The sequence below is a fragment of the Orycteropus afer genome, unplaced genomic scaffold (genome assembly GCF_000298275.1).
Source record: "Orycteropus afer afer isolate SDZICR_OR568_19922 unplaced genomic scaffold, OryAfe1.0 scaffold00299, whole genome shotgun sequence".
In the NCBI taxonomy this organism is placed as follows: Eukaryota; Metazoa; Chordata; class Mammalia; order Tubulidentata; family Orycteropodidae; genus Orycteropus; species Orycteropus afer.
Window position 1 is genome coordinate 1,652,797 of NW_006921886.1, and position 7,083 is coordinate 1,659,879.

The 7,083-nt window shown below is 33.4% G+C and overlaps 1 non-coding gene across 1 annotated transcript; it reads right to left on the bottom strand.

Annotated features, from left to right (window-relative positions):
* Nucleotides 1-6,415: 6,415 nt before the first annotated feature.
* Nucleotides 6,416-6,551, bottom strand: LOC122151099. Its single transcript, XR_006163972.1, has one exon. It is a non-coding gene; the product is annotated as a small nucleolar RNA SNORA42/SNORA80 family (small nucleolar RNA).
* Between the last annotated feature and the right edge of the window lie 532 nt (nucleotides 6,552-7,083).

Genomic DNA, 7,083 nt, shown 5'->3' on the forward strand with positions numbered 1-7,083 from the left:
TCTACTAGACACAAACATTCAAGGCAGCTTTGCACTTGGGGAAAATTTGCTTTCCCCTGGCTCCACCTAACCCAGTAAACACACGCTCAGACAGGCACAAGTGCACATCCATGCGCTAAAAAAAGGAAAAATCTCTAAAAGCACCAAGTTATCCCTCATCTTTCAAAAAGACTTTTTAAAGGGCTATTTTTTTAAAGAGCTCTGGTTCTGTAGTGGGTAAGATATTTGGCTGCTAACCAGAGGACCAGCAGTTCAAACCCACCAGCTGTTCCGTGGGAGGAAGATGAGGAAATCTATTTCCATGAAGATTTACAGTCTCAGAAACAAAATGGGGGTTGGTATGAGTTGGAATTGACTTGATGGCAGTTGGTTTCGTTCAATTTTGGTAGCCTTTCTTACCATCCTGCTGTATTTCTAGTTGGGGGCTTAATCTAAGTAGCACTGAGCAGTTCTTTGCTCTTATGCCAGTCCAACAAGGATGTGGGGGAAAAAAAGAAAGAAAGATAATGTAAACCATTTTAGCAAATTTAAAACTTTGGGGTTTTATCTTTGCAGTTGTACTCCTCCCAAATGAAATCATATTGGATCAAGTTAGGAATGTTAGTGTAATTTTAAGAAAACAGAGAAATGGAGAAAGATAAATGATACCCCATGTGGTTCTTTAATCAGTGGACTTTACAGATTTTGGACAATTTCTATGGTGGACCTGATGTCAATTTTTCATTGGGTCATTTCCAAATTGAAAGCAAACAGGATATTTCTGAATAACATTCATGATTATTTCAATGATGATTAGGTAATTCTGTAATAGATTTGTTAAGTAATATTGGATTTATACACCAAAGAAATATGCATTTAACTTTTTCCTAGGGACTGTTTTGTTTTACACTTTTAGATTAAAATGTTATAATTTACAGATTTTAAAAGTATTAAATAGTTTCAGGCTTCTGCTTCTAGGAAGATGGAGTAGAAGTGGTTTTTTTTTTTTTTTTTTTTTTTTTTTATCCTGCTAAGTGGAACTGAAAATCTGAAGGTTGTGTAAAGCACAAATACAAAAGGACGCTGAAACGTGAAGAGATGACAGACTATAAAATCAGAGGTCCCAAAGAAGGACACTGTGGTGAGTTTCCTGGATTTTCTATTTTTCTTGTATATACCAGACTTGAAGATAAGAAGCCAATAACCCCACAAAAAAGGCAAGACCAAAAAAAAAAAAAAAAAAGCAGTGCCCCAATAAAAGCAGCTCTCTCTATCCAAAGGACAGAAAAGCAACAGCCTAAGAAGGAATCCCAACGAATATATGTAAAAACTCTTAGAACTAATAAGCGATTTCATTAAGGTCACAAGATATTAGAGTACCATGTAAATAATGAGCCATATTTCTATAGTTCAACAACAATCATTTGGAAACCAAAGTTTAAAATAGAATACCATTTACAATCACTCAAAAAATGTAATGCTTAGGTGTAAATCTAACAAAACATGTGTGGGGCTTGTATGCTGAAAATTTCAAGACATTGTTGAAAAATCAAAGAAGAAATGACTGAGAGATATGCTCTGGTCACAGACTGGATTACTCAACATAATAAAGATTTCAATTATCCATAGATTAATATATAGGTTTAATAAAATTCCTAACAAAACAACAGCAAGATTTTTTTAGATAAAAATTATTTTCAAATTTATATGAAAATCAAAGGAACTAGAATAGCTAAAATAATCTTTAAAAGAAGAAAAGAATGGAAGTCATCAGTCTATCTGATTTCAAGACTTAATATATAGGTAGTTCTAAGAGTTTTTATTAAGAACTAATAAGTTCTTATTTGTTCTAAGAGTTTTTACATATATCATTTGGGATAACTTCTTAGGCTGTTGCTTTTCTGTCTTTTGGATAGAAAGAGCTGCTTTGCTGCTTTAATTGGGGCACTGTTTTTTTTGTTTTTTTTTTTGGTCTTGCCTTTTTTGTGGGGTTATTGGCTTCTTATCTTCAAGTCTGGTGTTATTGTTGTTATGTGCCATCAAGTCGGCCCTGACTCATAGCGACCCCTCCTTGGGTTTCTGAGGTGGTATCACTACGGAAGTAGATTGCCCAACCTTCCGAGGAGTGGCTGGTGGGTTTGAACTGCCAGCCTTCTGGTTAGCAGTCAAGTGCCTTAGGCACTATGCTACAAGTCTGCTGTATACAAGAAAAATAGGTAATCAAAACTAGGTGGTATTTTGGAAGGGGAAGATGCATAAATCAATGGAACAGAATGGAGAACCCAGAAATAGACATAAACAAATATTTACAATTGATTTTTGACAAATGTGAAAAAGCAGTTTTGTAGAGGAAACTTTTAATCTTTTCAATAAGTGATGCTAGACAAACTGGACACCCATCAGCAACAATGACAACAAAAAAGAGTTTAGGTTTCACATGTTATATATTTAAAAAAAAAAAAACTCAAAATGCATCTTAGATTTAATTATAAATTTCAAAAATATAAAACTTTTAGGAAAAAAAAAATAGGCAGTGTTCTTAGATTTGACACCAAAATCATAATTTATAAAAAGGAAATTTTATAAGTTGGAATTAATCAAATTAAAACTTTCCCTCTGAATGTTGTTGTTGTTGTTAAGTGCCGTCGAGTCGTTTCCGACTCATAGCGACCCCATGCACAGCAGAACGAAACACTGCCCGATCCCGCACCAGCCCCACAATCCCTGCTATACTCGAGCCCATCATCGCAGCCACTGTATCAATCCATCTCGTTGAAGGCCTCCCCCTCTTTCGTCGACCCTCCACCCTACCAAGCATGACATCCTTCTCCAGGGAATGGTCCCTTATGACAACATGACCAAAATAGGTGAGACGAAGTCTGGCCATTCTCGCTTCCAAGGAGCATTCTGGCTGCACTTCCTCCAGGACAGATCTGTTAGTTCTTTTAGCAGTCCATGGTACTTTCAGCATTCTTCGCCAGCACCACAACTCAAAAGCATCAACTCTTCTTCGGTCTTCCCTATTCATTGTCCAGCTCTCACATGCATACAAGGTGATTGGAAATATCATGGCTTGTGTCAGGCGCACCTTAGTCCTCAAGGAGATATCCTTGCTCCTCAGCACTTGAAACAGTTCCTTCGCAGTTGACTTTCCCAATGCTACACGTCGTCTAATGTCCTGACTGCTGCTTCCGTTGGCATCGATTGTAGAACCAAGCAATGTGAATTCCTTGACAACCTCAATCTTCTCTCCATTGATTGTGATGCTGCTCATTGGTCCAGTTGTGAGGATTTTTGTTTTCTTTATGTTGAGATGTAATCCATACTGCAGACTGTATTCTTCAACCTTCATCAGTAGGTGCCTTAAGTCATCCTCACTTCTCTACTAAAAGGATGAAAAGACAAGCTGTAGACTGGGAGTAAATATATGCAAACTAGGAACTCTGGTAGTGTAGTGCCTAAGTCACTTGACTGCTAACCAGAGGACTGGTGGTTCAAACCTACCAGCCACTCCTCGGAAAGAAGGTTGCGTAATCTACTTCCATAGTGATACCGCCTCAGAAACACAAGGAGGGGTCACTATGAGTCAGGGTCGACTCATTGGCACATAACAACAACAACAATGTACCTGAAAAAGTTATAGTGTCTAAATAAATAAAAATTACTCAAAACTCAGCAGTAAAAAAACAACCAAATTCGAAAATTGAAAAGACATGAAGAGACATTTCAATGAAGATGTACCCATTCCTTACTTATCACCATGATTAAGTCATTATGTGAAAATCAGTGTAATGGAAAAATGGAGGATAACTACATCACATCACAAAATGGAGGATGACTATATCATTACATAACTGACAGATTACATCATTACACAACTGCCAAACCAGTGAGAATCATAGCCCAGCCAAGTTGACCCATAATCTTAACTGTTACAGTAAGCATTACTATCACCTTTCGCCTCATTTATTACTGCTAGACATATGTCTTTAATGTGTAAAATACTCAGATAGTAGATGTTTTACCATTATTGTAAATCAAAATGTTGGAAAACGAGATAGTAAAGAAGTGTATACAGATGAAAAATAAGCACATGGAAAGAATTTTCAATCTTATTAATCATTAGAGAATTGTAAATTAAAACCACAATGAGATATCAATATACACCTATAGGAAATCTACAATAAAAAATAGTGATAACACCAAAAGCTGGTAAGATGTGGAGAAATTTGAAAGTAAAATGGTATAGTCATGCTGGAAAATAGTTTGACTGTATCTTAAACTAAATATAGGACTACCATATATCCCTTCAGTTGCACTTCTGGGAATCTATCTTGCAGAAAAGAAAATTTATGTTCATACAAAAATCTCTACATGAATATTTATTGCAGCTTTCTTCATAATAGCCCAGAACACACAAGAAGTCAGATGTCTTATCAATGAGTGAATGGTTAAACAAATAGTGATATATCCATACCATGGAATATACTAATCAATAAAAAGGAACAAATTGTCAGTATATGTAACTCTATTAATCTTTAAAGAACTGTGCTACTAAAAAAAAATGATTTCAATTTCAATGATTACATACTGCTTGATTCCATTTATAAAACATTCTTAAAATGAAATACAAAAATGGAGAACAGATTAGTGGTGTGGTTGTAAGGATTAAGAAATATTGTTGGGTTGGGAGGGAAGTGGTTGTGTCTATAAAAGGGCAGCATGAGTAATCTTCATGTGGATGGAAATACTCTATATCTTCACTATATTTCGGTTGTGATATTGCATTGTTGTTTGCAAGATGGTCCCATAGAGTAAACTAGGTGAAAGTTACATGGGATCTCTCTGAATTATTTCTTACAACTTATACCTGTATGTAAGTTCACACTTACTTCAAAATAAGTTTAATTTAAAAGTGATGTAATTATCAAAGATAACACAATTACAAAGGATCATAACATTTTTTAAATTTCTTAAATAATGATTCCCAACATTTTCCTTGATGGATGAATTATACATAAGTCTATTAATTGCTCCAAATTTGATGTATACAGTTATTACAGTATACAAAAAAATCAAATGATTTTTCTTAAAGAAAAACAAAATTAATTTAAGATTTATATGGAGGTATAAATACAAAATACATTCAAATAATATTTTTCAAAATGAAAATAAAGCAATAAGGATGATATATCTCTATTGCAAAATAATTAAGCATACAATACTATCACACATATTAATGTAGTACAAAGGAATTGTCATAGACAATTCATAATATCACAATATCACATATTACAATTCAATACAAGGAAAAATAAAAATGTAATACTCTCACATACATTCAATGGATTACAAAAATATTCATGACAAAATAACTATTAGATGTCAAATATATGATAAAGAATACATTATATACAATAGGAAATAAATATTATTTATCAATTTACTATTTAAATTATAAATGAGTAATTAAAACATTAAGAAAAATAAGCTTCCCAAATACACCACAAAGAAAATTAATGCTTATAATCTTGAGTAATTACTCATAAAAATTAATTAAAAAAACCTATCTAAAAATAGTCTGATTGAACATTTAATTAATCTCTGAACAATAAGTATTTTCCTTAGCTTGGACATGGTAAGAAAGTTGCAAAGCAAATGGTGACACAATTATTTAAACTGATTTTGCCATTGAGTTGAATCTGACTCACAGCAATTCTATTATTGTACATGAAAATTCCAAACTTCTTTCAGGAAAAAAAAAGATACATTTTTAAAAAGAAATACTAGATAAAGATTTTCATAAAATATAACAGATAAAAAATTAATATTTAAATTCCATACATGAATTATAAAAAATTCAGATTCTAATTAATAGACAAAAACCAGGAATATAGTTTAAAAAATTTTATAAAAGTATGATTTCTATAGAAAAACAATTATATTAAGAAAAGCACCTTTTTTTAACCAATTAAGTCAAAACTAGGTGGCTTGATTCCATTCAATGTTAAAGAGTCGTGGTAAATCTTATACCCCGCTAATGGTAGGGTAAGTAGATTAAACCACATGGAAAGCAACAGAAATTATGCTTTAAGAACCGTTAGAAAGTTCATATATTTTAATCCAATAATTCCACTTTTGTCATTTTTTAATCCCAAGAGGATATAGCTATATTAAAAATGTTTATATATAATATTCTTATATGTAATAATAAATGCATGATACTAAAAGCATTGCAAGAAAGTTTGTTACAGCTCACTTTGTGGAAATGTGGCCATTAACAAAATAGAAAGTTTCTTTATATGTAGAGCTAGCAATAATAATAGGAGAAATGGAATAAAAATTATGAAAACATATTTGAATAGGACCTGGAGGCACATTGACTAAAGTTTATGTGGCATCTCTTACCAAATATTTTCTTTTATTTTGTTTTCTTCATTGTGCAAGCCACTTTAGTACCTGTAGCCTATGGACAAGGAGGCCAGGCAAGGGTTCGGGGCTACAGTTTGCTCTAGCATGGGACACTGTGAGAGGCCCACAGGGATGGCCCTGCCAAAAATCCAAACCCATGCACCCAAATATTTTTTGACAGCATCGTTTCTTGTCTGCTTGTGCCACAATTTACACTTCTGCTTTCCACGTGAGCCACTCTATAAGCAATCTCTTAGTTGCCAACTGCCACCATCATCATGGCAATCATCCTAACCGCAGAACTAAAATGTTCTTGCGATCCTTGCCGCATCAAAAGAAATGCTTGATCCTAAACATTCACCAGTAGCAGATGATAAGAACAAACATAACTCCCTCTTCATTTTAGCAAAATATTTCTCCTTATAAACTCAACAGTCGATACAAAAATGAAAGAAATTCAGAAGCAAGCAGAAGACTTCTTGAAGTGAAAAGTAAAGTGATTTTTCTTTTTAACTTTTTTGTATCCTGACAATGACATATTACTATTCTTACAATAGTTTCCTTTTTCATATGAAGTTGAGTACATTTAGCATCTCCATAGCTAAGTGCTAAAATTCATTTCACAAATAGGCCTCAATAAGAACCGGTCCAGAATAAAAAAAACAAACAAACAAACAACAAAAAAAAACACCC